General features: G+C 46.9%; 1 long non-coding RNA gene across 2 annotated transcripts in view; it reads left to right on the plus strand.

Moving 5' to 3' along the window:
- The window catches only part of LOC129383323 (uncharacterized), a 192,140-nt gene that overhangs the window by 146,566 nt on the left and 31,269 nt on the right, over positions 1-14,305 (plus strand). Inside the window, exon 3 of one of the 2 annotated variants that reach the window (XR_011896131.1) lies at positions 13,562-13,719. This is a non-coding gene — a long non-coding RNA (uncharacterized lncRNA). Of the gene's footprint in view, positions 1-1,696; positions 2,020-13,561; positions 13,720-14,305 lie in introns of those variants that run through there. The other variant, XR_011896130.1, reaches the window with a different exon arrangement.

Genomic DNA, 14,305 nt, shown 5'->3' on the forward strand with positions numbered 1-14,305 from the left:
TTTCAAACGACCAAGAGCAAGACGAGCACAAGTAATTACGTATGTCCTTTAGCGATTATCTTCTTCATGTCCCCGTTCTCACTCGAACATCATGAAACACGGTGAAGACAAAGAGGAAGACGCAACATGTGTGTGCTCGTCCTGCTTGGCGCTGTTCAAACCAGAAAGCATCAGCCAACAAGACCATACTCTAAGCACTGATCTCGGCTAATGCGACGTTTACACAAAAATGACTACTCAGTCAATTTTAGTTTCATAAGCCCCTAATCACAGCCTATCACTCACATTATGATGGTCCGTGGCAGCTGAACAATACTATCTACAGATGGCTGTATTTGTCTTTCTTTTTTCTACTTTAGCTGGAAAACGCTGTGTGCCAAAATATGAAGCAATAGTGATAGATTGGCAGCGACGTCAACACCACATTTGCGAATAATTTTCCTGTGATGAAAAGGAACGCGCAATACGGCCGCTTACATACGCGTATCAAGCGCGCCTAATTCAAAACTTGTCTAAAAAGTATTCTTTCCGCGTGGCATTATTCAATGGAACAATCTCCTTTCTGAAAAATTTTGTGCAGATGACATTGAGCATGCTTTGCTCAATATACTTGAGCTACAATTAAACGCAAGCTTGTTTTTCTTTTTTCTTTTTTTTTGCTGCGTTTAAACTGTTTTCGTTGTCGCCATCCCTACCCTACCACCCTCTTCTTTTCTTTAAACAGCATCGCACGGGCTTCGTATTGTTATCACGGCATATTATATGTCTTTGTTGACCCGCAAGAGGGCAAGTGCTCTATCGTCATGTTGTTTTGTTGCTTGCCATCAGTCATGTTTTATCAGTGAACTAGTATTTCTTGCCTTGTTTCCTTTTATTCAGAATTCATCACCTGTTTATTATTCTGTAACTATTATGAGCTAAACTGTAAACGATGTTCTTCCCCATCCGCATGGTCTTTAAAGACCGCAGTGTTCTTTAACTAAATAAATTAATTAACGATCGATAATTGATTTTCTCATTCGTAAGAAAGAAAAGGACAGCCAACTTGCACCAGAAGATAATATGAACTCTGGTCCTTGGATATTCTTACAAAGTATGCTCCTGAAGAAATGAGACCCGAGAATAGGCAGCGAAACCTCTCAGTGTTACCATCTCAGTGTTGTCATTGGTTCTCCCATCTGTGCGAAAGATGGTATAGAAATTCCATTCCGAAATCAATTTCAGATTCCTGCGTTAATTATCCCCCCTAGTGAACAAATGGTGAGTGAGGGAGAGAGAGAAATAATGTGTGTGTGTGTGTGTGTGTGTGTGTGTGTGTGTGTGTGTGTGTGTGTGTGTGTGTGTGTGTGTGTGTGTGTGTGTGTGTGTGTGTGTGTGTGTGTGTGTGTGTGTGTGTGTGTGTGTGTGTGTGAGCGAGAGAGAGAGAGAGAGAGACTACGGGTAGCGGGCTTTTTCCTAAATGTCCGGTACCCGTTGTCTCTCTCTCTCTCTCTCTCTTTGCGCGCTTATTACGCTTTGCTCCCAGCCCATCCTAGGTCAGTCGACAGCTCTCTACGCAGCTATAGTAACAGTCGCGGCCTCAAGCTTTCACTCGTTTTGAAATGCTCAGATGTCAGAAAACAACTGGGCACTCAGTGAAGGAGAAGCCAGAAGTCCCAATGTAGCCTCATCGCAAGTCCTTTGTTTGTTCATACAGGCCGTTCAAGACCCTGCCGACTAAACCGCAACGCGATCGGTACAAAACGCAACGCCCTCGTGCCCACGTTTCCAGTTCAGAGGAGAATGTGGCGCATACGTACGGGAAAGCTGGCGGCGATGCTCAAGAGAAACAGAAAGACGCAGACGACGAAATGCGTCGCCCTCCTGTTGACCAGTATCGGCGGAAACGACACGGACAGCAACTCCACGATGATATCGGGCACAATGAGCTGCAAGCGCAGAACCTTAGAAATGTCGCCCGGCTAGGCGCAAAGTCAGAACTGCATTTATTAATTAAAAGCCTACACGAAACGTCATAAATGTTTTCGCTGTACTTGAACATCACGTACATTTTTGTGTTTATAAGCTTCGCTAAAGCGATGCAAGGCCGAGGCTCGCGATTTAGGTTCTACCTGCTTGACGCACAACCAAGGTTTCTTGCCAAGCGGACTGTATTATAATGAATTATCGGCGTGTGAGCTTACTTGACATGGTAATTCATTTGCTTGCAATCTGGTAGCAATGCACGAGAAACCGGAGTGAAGGGTAATATACACACAGAAACGGAGCGGTGGCTTCCAGACGGTGATTGAGGAAATAGCTGAATAAGCGCATGTACTGATGTGAAAAACGCGACGTTCGTGTTGTCCACTTCTCTTCTCCTGTGTCCTGTCCGCACGCCTCACCTTCTTTTGCATAATGAATCCTTACCAACTAGCTCAACTTTCTGTCGTTCTAAGCTTCATTTCTAGTACTCGGAGCCTTTTTCCATGTTCCCCTACTTATCTGCACAATCCTGCTTCGTTAGCTTACTTAATTGCGATATGTATCTTCCGCGCTAGAACCATGTCATGGTTTACAAAAAAAAAACGGCGTTCGTGTTGTCCACTTCTCTTCTCCTGTGTCCTGTCTGCACGTCTCACCTTTTTTGCATAAACGCGACAAAATTGACGACAACCCAAGCAGCGATAACATCAGTGTTCAAAGAATGTCCTTTGAACATACCCCCTACACTCCACCCCCAAGAAAGAAAACAGCTTGTGTCGGTGACCAAGCTCACCTCTTCGCCTGCCGCGCAAAAGAAAAATTTAAAACGTGATAAATGGTGCCAGAAAACATGTCGGCCGTGACACGTTTTCGGCCCCTGCAATCGCTTCCGGCCTATGCAGCCCGCAAAAGCATAGCATGCAAGATTTTTTAAAATTTTTTTACTCCAAGTAAATAGGATGTGGGAGATGATTTGAACACATCTAATATTGTCGCTGTGTTAGTATCCGAAAAAAAAAGGACGCGGCACGCGGATCAACTCACAAATTTGGGCAGCATCATCGAAACCACCCAGAGGGAATGAACGCGACTCCAGAATTCCGGGTGCGGCACCAGACTGACAGCCTGGGGAGTGATGCTCACGATGAAGTTGAAATCTGCGATTAGAGCCATGTAAGGTGTTTGCAGAGCTAAGCATGACAGAAACACGTAAACAGTGCAATTTTTGCATACATCTTTGTACGAATCTGCAAAAAAATAATGTTTTATTGCCTCCGTATTCTTCCGCGAGCATACATGGGGCCAGATGTTGCCGTTAAATCAAAGCATGTCATAGAGGAGTCTATCCACAAGCTGCGGCAACTGAGAAAATGTCAACATGATTGTAGTAATAACAACGTAACTGCCTGTAGTTTAAGTATATATTGATCCAGGCTTTTTTTTTTAGATTTTTTATGCATACTTTGTCTATCGCATAACCTTAGGTTGTGTTGCTGAGTCATACGGCTCTATCTAAAGCTTCGTGCTCGTTCGAATGAAACTAATCAGAAGCTAACCTCTTGTTTGTTGTTTCCATGTTTAGCATCCTTTGTCTGTTGTTCGGCGCCAAACGAAGTCATTGGTTAATTCCCCTGCCGCATTCTTCCTTCATTTTTTTTTCTTGCTACCTACTTACCTCCTCACAAGGATGGAATGTTTGTTTCGCGAGCTTCTACAACTGCATATTGTAACAACAGCTAAAAACGACGAGACACAGACGAACAAGGCTATCATGGGACATGCGCTTGCACCGTAGCCTTCTTCGTCTTTTTGTGTCATCGTTTTGCGCTGTTGGTACAAAATGTAGCTGCCATGAGCTTCACCCTCGGCATATGGCGAAGAAAATCAACGCTACCCCCCCCCCTCCCCCCCCCCCCCCGGGGAATCAAAATGATGCTCCTGCGGCAATGTGCGTTTGAAAGTCAGGCGCGCTCACCACACCGCAGCGGTTCACACAGCTGTGGTCTACTTGATAATGCGTATACTCCAAGAGCAGTGGCCTTTGTGCCTGTATTATCGAGGCCACAGCAGGTGGTATACTGTAGTGAACCCTACCTTGTGTTCATCTCAAAGAAGTCATGAGAGCTTGCCATGACGCATTAAGTGAGTTCATATCCGCGGGAATCTCTAACTGGCACTGCAACACTTTTTGAACACTGTAGGAGAACGTTCGCGGTCTGTAGACACTGCTGCCACGAACGCGCAAGCCAAATACTATTCCACTGTATGCAGTAGGGTGCCCACAATCTTGCATAAAAGACCGTTCACTCTCGCCTGAAACTTTAGAGGCCATTTCCCTCATGTCCAACCTATGACGTCACAGACTAGAACGAGACAGCCCATAAGCACTAGCAATTGTTCGTGACTTTTGAGTTACTCCCGAGCTAAAGCTCGCGCCGGCGTGCACACCCCTCTGGTCTTTTAGCAAACGGGGAAGTGGCGGTTGTCCTTTTTTTTTTTTCTACGGGGATGATATTCCTTCAATTGCCTAGAGCGCTTGCTTCAGTTTGTCCTCAGTTTCGAAGGGAAGGTGTCGTGTGCTCCCCTTGAGGTCTGCCGATTCTTTTCGTCATTCCCTCTTTGTCCTACCTGCAGTACATGATGCGAAAGCGGAATACACGAGGGCGTCGCCCTGACAACGACCGCGCACCTGCGTCGACTAGCATGTGCACGCCGATCCCCGTCGTGTGCGACAGGTGTCCCAGGAATAGGAACGAGACGACCGTGCCGATGCCCTTGCTCGCCGTGTCCGCCACCAGGACGAACATCACGTCCCTGTAAGGGAAAGCACCCCTCCGCACAATGCGGGAGTATAGCGTAAGCATTTCTTTTTTTTTTTTTTTTTAATAGGGCACGGTTCTACAAATTGCGATTCGTTGCAACGTGTATAAGTACGTCGTTGGGCGATGACACAGCAAAAATTTAAGAGCCAACTTGTTTCACTTTGTAATTATAGCTTATATTTTCGGCCGGACACCAATCTTTATCAAGAGGAATCGTACAAGTTCATGACAGCTATCCTATAGCGTTCAGATGGCGCAAGGAGGTATTTCTGCAATGAGTTGAAAAGGAAATTTTAGACAATTCCAGAAAATGCAGGTGCCAGGAACGCTGATGTATGTATGTATGTATGTATGTATGTATGTATGTATGTATGTATGTAATGTAATGTAATGTATGTATGTATGTATGTATGTATGTATGTATGTATGTATGTATGTATGTATGTATGTATGTATGTATGTATTTTATTTTTGCGCAGTGTACTATTTTCCTGCACCTATATTTCATTATGGCGGCTGTTTTCCGCCTGGTCGTTGTTGCTCTTAAGAGACTGATAAAATACAGGAGGAAGCGAGTGAGTGTCAACTACAATGTAGGCCTGCGAGTACCAGCTTAATATTCTTCACATACATTACCAGCTGCAAGCCCAAGAATATATTGTACGCCTTCTCACTCTTGGAATCTGTTCCCGAAGCAGTTCAGTCGTTCGATGCCCATGTAGATGGTCCCAGTGACGCCCACGCTCTCCAACGACACGTACAGGGCGTGAGACCACATCTGCGGTAGAATGGGCGAAACCTTTGTCGCTACGATTCTCGTTTTGCCAGTTATTTACTAGTAGATTCGGTGATCGATTTCGTCAAACTAATCCATTTTGATGAAGCGGCCGACCCCACTGGACCGTCATTCCGGTGGCCTGACTTACACAGATCGAGCTCTCCTCAATTAACCTGACACTTAACCTAACATAAATTTATTAAGTCGAAAGACTGAGGTGGCTCATGAGTCGAAAAATCCGATGCCCGCCGTTATGGCACCAAAATTCACACGGAGTCTAACCCTCAACCTATTGTGGTAGTCGAACCTGCGACCTGTGGCGGTGATTAAGGCGAAGTTGGTTAAGGCACTCGAACCCATGACCCAACATGGAGGTATGGGCGAACCGGCCGTATCTCCAAGTTGGTTTCCACTTGACATCGTGAAGGTTGATAGTCGAACCCACTACCATTGGTGTTAATTAGGGCGAACTTTAGGCGTCATTAATTAAGATCATTAATTAAAGCAATCTAACCCACCCTCTTTGGTAGGAGTCGGACCCGCGGCCTTTGGTGGGAGAAAACAAGTAATGGGAAGTAACAGTGCATTCGAATGAAAATGTCAAGTACTGAACATCCTGCCCTCGTTAAAACCATACATGCGCGAAGGACCCACCGGGTGCAACGAAAGCACGAAACTAGACTCTTAAGCTAACTAACGAAACTCAAATATTTAACTAACATATAGTACAGAAAGCGAGAAAGCCGGTACACTAGCCGAAAGGTATGTTCTCTTGTAGAAACCGAAACTGTTTCCAAGAAGAGCAAGTGACGGCTTGCAGGTACACTCGTCCGAATTTCAATACAGTGTCTTCATTATCTTTCTCGTGCTTTGGTCCTTGCGACGAAATAATATTGTCGTTTGCGCTGTTATCAGGTGGCATCCACCAACGTATGCCACCCAGATGCCACGGACGCCAACCTGGAGTCGACGCCGACGGCGCGAACACACCTCGCGTTAGACGATATTCAAATCCTGCAAATGCGCTTCTCTACACACCTAGAGTACGTTCCAATGCTGGCCAGCGATGGGGACAGTCTACGTTCATAGCTAAAATGACAGCTTCGAGCCCAAGTAATGGAACGCACCTGTAGTATGTGACGACATAGGTTTTACCAACGAGCTCCGCCCACAAAAACCGCACTGCGCCTCCTTTTCACCTCTGAAACAGAGCCGATCCAGATGGAATGCGCTCACAACTTAACGACTTTGCTCTGTTACTGTAAATACTAGGCTAATTAGAAAATAAAAGAATGTTGTTTCGAGCTAAAATGTTACTTTTGGTTGAGCACTGATATCAAGCTCACGCAAAAAATTTGTCATGACGTTCAGGCTTCAAGTCAAAACCAGTGACACAAGGACAAGCCTGTATGGATAGATCAGTCGTTTTAAGCCCGCAGAGCAAGCCATCTGAAGTTACAAAAAATTGGAGGACGCTGAAGCTTCGCCTTCAAGACTTGAACGCGACAGCGTTCCCGTCGACCCGCCAAGCGGTGTAAGACAATGGGCTACGGTGCAGCGACTACGTGCCCCGCATCGGACGCGGTGAGCGTCGAGCAACGCAGCGTTCGGCGCGACAACGAAATGTGCGCCTGAGCAAGCGACGCACGCCTGAGCCTTAGAAACAGCTCGTTTCTAAGGCAACACCGCGTTCACTAGAGGCGCTTTTGTACCGCTTTGAAGCATCGAACTCGTGGCTCAGTGGTAACGTCTCCGTCTCACACTCCGGATACCCTGGTTCGATTCCCACCCAGCCCATCTTGCAAGTTGTTTTTTATTCATGAAGTGCCTGCTGGGATTTATCGCTCACGGCCAACGACGCCGACGACGCCGGCTTTTCTGCGACACGAGCTCCTTAACGCTGTCGCGTTAAAATAAGCGATCCCAATTGGCTGGCGCATATATGCATATTGTGCTTCAGCTGGGCAGCATGCGTACTTTTCTATTCTTAGGTTGTCACCGACTTCAGAGCCATGGAGGAAGGAAAAATATAGGAGGTAGCATTACGTCACGCAGCCAGCCTTGGCAAGCGAACGCTCCGTGAAGCCACAGTGTTGGCCCAACATGTGACCTCTTGCGTCGAGATCACGGAGTAAGAATCGAGATTTGCTGAGACGTTTGGTTCCCAGTAGAGAAGCCAGTAGTTTTTAATCGGTGCGTGTTTGTTCGGCTGCCCTGCCATGGCTCTGCCTGCAGAGCAGGAACATTAAAGCCAACCACGCACTTTGACGCGCGATCACGTGTTGGGCTGTCAGGTTGGTTTCAATCGCGTTGCGGTATGCTCCCTCTTATCTTCTTTTTTTTTTCTCCATGTCTGAATGGCGTCTCCGCGCCTTGACGCCACCTCGCGTTGAGAAGAAAAACCTAACAAGAGCACCCATATTATGTTATCACTATAGTCTGTGACAACCTAAGAATTACAAACGAGCTCCACCCACAACAAACGCACAGCGCCTGCTCATCATCTCTGAAAGAGAACCGTGCCACATGGAGTCCGCTCACAGCTTAACGACTCTGTTCTGCTAATGTAAGTGCTAAGCATATTGGAAAATAAAAGCTAGCTGTGTCCAGCTAGACTGTTGACTTTAGCTGAGCAGCGATGTTAGGAACCCTCGCAAAATTTCCCTAGACATTCATGTTTCACCCTGAAACCAGTGACACGTAGATCTGTACGACTAAACACGCAATAACGCTTGACGTCGGGGGGAATAAGTGAACCTTATGGGTTGCACATTGGGTGTAATTGTGAGTGAACTCCTGCTAGCTCGGCATTCTTTCATAGGTGAAGGATAGATACACTACGTTTTTGTGGATGGAGCTTGGTTGTTGCAATTTTTCGTTGTCACCAACTACAGTTTAACACTTTTCGTGTATTAACCTAGGGAAAACACAGCGTAGCTTAGATTAAAATTATAAGAAAGCGTGACTACGTATTCCTGTGAGCAGACGACTTTACCGTCGAGTTTTCAAGCCTTCCGCTCAGCCGCCATCTTGTTAGGACAACTAATAGCCAACGCCATTTTTTACTTCGATACTGTCTTCGCGAAGCTGTTACTTTTGCCAGCATCTTCAGAACTGAAGCGATGCTTAAGATTACCGCTGTCCGCGTAGCTGTATAGTTAGCCCTCTACGACAAGTACTATGGGTGTTATTTTGATCTTATCAAGATGACGAACCTCAAGCTAGAATCATAGTGAAGGTGACAATATGCGGCCTGGTGACGTCATCCCTGCCGCCCTACGTTCTCCGCTCCGTGAAAGTGTTTTCAAATTTAATAGTGCGCGGGAACGGTAGCAGCAAGTTTATAAAATGCTGGATGTGTTGGAAAGGCTGTTTACGTATCTTGCATATCATTTATTGATAATAGAGAGTTTTAGTTTAAGGGGCGCAAGGCGTTGGGGCCCCTAGCGCTTGGGTGCGTTTGCGTACGCAAGCAGAAACACGTTATATGTTAGCGGCCCCAAACGCAAGCCGCAGTGGGGTCGCATGCGCTCGCAGCGCCATCAACGTCTGATCCTTGCTGCGTTGTCATTTTTAAAAAAATAAGATATCAAGCACATGAAGTAAAGCACATAAAAATATTCTTATTAAAAGCAGTTAATAGAGAGGCTTAGCGTGTCCGGTATGCGGGTAAACGCAGGCGAACACAATGCAGACGAACCGGCCTGCATGGTGCATCTACCTGGTGGCGCAAAGCTCAAACAGACAAAAACGGCTAATACTACAGTAACCAAGTGTATTTTACTTTGTTGTTGGTGTAAATTTTTGGCAGCAACACGATTACGCCATTGCCGAAAATTTACACCAGCAGCGAAGTCGAATAGACTTGGTTACAGCAATATTAGCTGTTTTTGTCCGTTTGAGCTTTGCACCACCAGGTGGATGCACCATGCAGGCCGGTCCCGTTTACTCCCCCGCCCCCCGTCCGCCTGCGTTTACCCGAATACCGGACACGCTAAGCCTCTCTAATATATATAAAAGCGACGGCTGTCGACACTTGGCGAAAGATTTATAAGATTATCTACCTGCTAGCTACTCGTAAGTTCTCGTACACCGCGAGAGTCACGTGGGTAACGTTACCGCTTAGGGGCAGCGATGTTTTCGACCACCCCAAGGACGCAAGTAGACGTAGCGGTCTGCGCATGCGCAGTACCGTCGCCCCGAGTTCTTACATACGCAAGCCGCTTGCGTCCCCTAAACTAAAGCTCTCTATTCATGATGACAAAATATTTATTCAGACGGGATGGCGCTTTGGCCTGCTGTCGAAAAAATGACCAACCCTTGCCCTACCGGAAAATGGGGGTAAGCGAAGCTTGTCCTGCGTGCACCTGACTTTCGTCACGCTTAAGTAAGCCACGGGTAACGGTGCCAGATTGCTTCCGCCACCCGCTACCTCAGCTCGAATCTTCTTCTCGTTGCTGCCGGATCACCTGGGCTCATGCTGCTCTAACAGCTGAATCGGCGCGCCCTTTCAAGGGCGAGTTCTCGCCGCCGCTCGTTAAACGCTGCCCGTTCCTCGGGGGAGCGCACAACGCGTGGCCATCCCAGCCGCTTTCCGAGACTGAACTGAACGGAAACGAAGCCGACGCAGCGCGCGCGAGACCCTTTCCTGCCCTTTCCCAACTCCCCGGCGGAAGCGAAACGATTCTGATTGGTTGCGCGCGTGGCGTGAGCGCGCGCCTATGCAGCTGGAATCCTCGCTAATGAATCATGCGCCGGTGCCGGCGCAGCTGTCAAACCGCCCTTTCCCGCAGCGGCCCTGCTCTGCTCTGGGAGCAACTGCTTTTTGCGTGACCACGACAACGCCACTTGCGAGCCAATACAGGCTTCGTTTGAAAAATAAAACCGGAAAACTCCGCGGAAGGCGCGCACAAAGTGACGGAACAGGCATTAAGCGCAAACTCGACACCTCCAAGTTGGTCACGGAGCTCCAGTTGGAGAGCATCATTGCGCGTAGCCCTCGGGTAGCGCCGGCCAGCGTTGAAGCCCGGACCAGCAGCATCAGCGTGGACACCAGTTGCAGGAGAACGAAAGCGTAGAAGCACTGCAAATCACACGGCTCGGATTATCTAGGATTTCAACGCAGACGCACAGCGTTCGTCAAAAGGCTCCGAAAAACACGATGGGCGCGAGAGAACGGACCGCGAACCCGCACGCTGGTTTCTGAAGTCTTTCTCGCTTTTGAGTTACAACCGCAAGCAGGCCGTGCGTGCGTGGAACAACGGCATTCACAGTCATCTGTGCAACAACAGTATAGCCACTGCTCATTTCATATCGTATCGATAAAGAAAGGCTGTCCTTTAAGTATATATATATATATATATATATATATATATATATATATATATATGTATATACGCAGGAAAGAGACGACGAACTTTTAGGAAGACTTTTAGGAAGTCTTCCTAAAAGTTCGTCGTCTCTTTCCTGCGTATGTTACGTCGGGTCCTGCGTGCTGAACTTCGAAGAAACCCCCTATATATATATATATATATATATATATATATATATATATATATATATATATATATATATATATATATATATATATATATATATACACTAGCACCTCACTTTCACCTCAGCTACAGAGGTCTTAGCACTGTGACACGGCAATACCATGGTCCTCTGCCGGATAGCAGGCAATTGTTAACTTAGGTAGCAGTTGAATGAATCAATTGACCATTAAAGGAACCCGCAAAGCGATGCTTACCGTCTTGAGCCTGAGGAGGCCCCTGTGAGCGATCGCGAACACCAGTAGCCATATGGCGGCGATGGCGAAAGCGGGCTCAGTTCGTGTCATGTCGTACGAGGACTGCTCCCATATCGAGTGTCGGCGGCTGCACAGAAGGCAGTGCCACTAGCGTTCTGGTAGAGACGACACCGACCTCATTGCACGGCGTACAAGCTTGGGGGCATAATCACAGCATTTTATGGACTATATAGACCGGCTATAGGACGCAAGAAGCTGTACAGTCTGCAGGGGGCCAATTCGGGCCTAAAATAAAAAGCTTTTTCTAGATATATAGTCCGCTCGACGACACTGAACAGCTCTATACAGGCTCGACGAGCCGCTACGGTTTCTTGGTGGCTTTGGCCTTGCGCAGTCGCGGGATCAAATTCCGGCCGCGGCGGCCGCATTTCGATTGGGGGAGAAATACAAAAAAGAAAACGCCTGTATACCGTGCATTGTGGATGCACGTTAAAGAACCCCAGGTGGTCAAAATTAATACGGAGTGCATCATAATGCAGATCGTAGTTTTGGTACGTAAGACCCCAGAATTTAATTTTAAGCTCTACGACACTGAACTTGAACGATGACGTGTAGGCGCTAACGTCTTTTCGGTGCTATCGCAACTGTTTTTTTACGCATCTATGGAGTTGCGTATAAATGCGTGACACATGTTGCAACTAGGTTTCGCTCGCGTGCTCGCAAGTCTAAGCACTCAAAAGCAACCGCTTTACGTATTGTGAGCCGCATTCTCTTGCATATGAGGAGCTGCCAATATGGGCTAGAAATGTTGCTCGCGCGCAGCGGCGATCACTGCGCGGCTGATATTGCTTTGTCTTAACGCTGAAAAAAAAAATTAGGTACAGTTCGAGCTTGACCTTCAAGAATAAAATCGTGTATAGACCGCTCCCATAATAGTCCGCACACCGGAGAATTCCAACTTTTAAACTATTACAGGCCGTAGATTATATTTTTTGTGAACTTATACTGCGCTATAGGGATGAGATACCGAGGTAGAAGAAGACAGGACGAACGCCTCCTCCTACCTCATCCCCTACCCCGGTGTCTCGTCCCTAGCGCAGTTTAAGTTCACCAAATATGCAATACCAACTATAGCAGGATACAGCTTTAAAAAACAGCAGTTGGCAACTAAGGCACACGGACCGCGCCACGTTGTTACTCCGCCAGCCAATCACAGAAGCAGACAAAATCGTCGTAATGCGACCATTTCAAAACGGCGTCGCGTACTTAATACTTCCGGAGCGTCTGCTGTTCTTAAGAGTCTTTTCATCGGCGGAAGCGATGAGGTATGCAATAGACATGGACAGAGTGTATGGAGTCTGAACATTTCACTCTTCAAAAGTCCGCAGTGCAGTTCATTTCACTGCTGACCCCGTTTTACTCATGAAACTTCACTGCCAACTGAAGTGAAACTTGGCAATAAATAGTCGCAGCGAAGCAAGTGCTTATTTCAGTTCAATAAAGAATTAGGCTTTCACCATTCCGCTATAGCATAGGAGTGAAAACTTACGAACTTACGCGCTTATAATATTATTTTTATGGTTACCGTCTTATTTAGGTAACAAGGAATGTTTGAAGTACGAACTATTTGCAGCCTCGCGGAGGAACAGTGGCTGGCGGTTACGAGGGCGTGGGCGGGGCTTCACTGCAGACTTGAGTTGTATCCGAGTGTAGTCCCCCAACACACTCTCCCCTAGATTTTAGTCTGGAATATACGGTACTACAATCGCGGTCGACACCTATCTGCCCACAAGACAAGATTACGACGAAGCTTTAGTTCTTATCAGCTCTGCTCAACGCACAAATTATGGAGTATTCGCCTGACATCATGCACGCCATTTTATTGTTCCATTCACAGTTTCCACTCTGCAGCTTGTGATAAGCGGATCTAGATAATGGACAGTTTTTCAGCGTGCTTTCTGTACTACAATATGGCGATCTCAATGACATCATGTGCATATCCCATAACCGCCTTAATTGTGCTGAATAAAACTCATCACTTTCGAAACAAATTTAGTTGCCTTCTAATGACTGCTGGGAAGAGACTTTTTTACCTAATAAATTTATTTTTCATAAATCGCCAAAAAGCTGAATTTTTCCGCGCATGAATATTTAAATGCTCAAATTTTCAGCGCCGCACGTTCAGTATATAAAACGTAAAGAATGCGTGCTACTCGGACACTCACAAATCGTACGGCGGCGCAGTGTCTGCCAAGTCCGGGATGCAGACACCGGACTGCTCGTAGGACGACGCCGGCACAAGCTTGACGCCATCCTTACCGGCCAGCGGAACGCCCTCTGTGAGCTCTACTCGACGGTATATCTGCGTCAGGCGCTCTCTTGCCAACTTGCAGGGAATCTGGGTAAGTAAACGAGACGTCGGAAATGGGCACTTGTCACTTCCTAAACGTAACCAGCAAAAGTATTTCACTTCGGCTAAATTGGTTATAATTAAAAAAAAAGCGTTGACAGCTGGGCGAGTTGGTGCAGGTTCGGAAGAGTCGGTACAGTACGCTTGCTCTCGCATCCGTTATGTGGTCATCGAAAGCAGTTGGCCGGCCAACGCTATTGGCTGATTTCGTGATCGCGAGAACATTCTCAGAAATACACAACTGGCTAATTTTGAAGTAAATAAATGATATATGGGAGGCCACGCACAGCAGATACAGCTGTGCGCAGTGCGAAGATGAAATGATTTAAAAGATGAAATGACTAAAACCATTTCATCTTTGCACTGCGCATAGCTGCACATGGTGTGCGTGGCCTCCCACGTAGCAGCGGTGTGCTCCGTATAGCGTTGTGTACCACGGGGTGCCGCGACTGGCCTTTTCACCGCCGCGACACTCAACATTTAGCCGGAGAGCTTTAACAACTCTTGGCTTCTATGCTGTGTAGCTTCCAGCGCGCTAGCGGCAAGGAGGTTATATATTTAAATTCCTTATATATTTA

Source organism: Dermacentor andersoni, chromosome 8, assembly GCF_023375885.2.
Source record: "Dermacentor andersoni chromosome 8, qqDerAnde1_hic_scaffold, whole genome shotgun sequence".
Taxonomy (NCBI): domain Eukaryota; kingdom Metazoa; phylum Arthropoda; class Arachnida; order Ixodida; family Ixodidae; genus Dermacentor; species Dermacentor andersoni.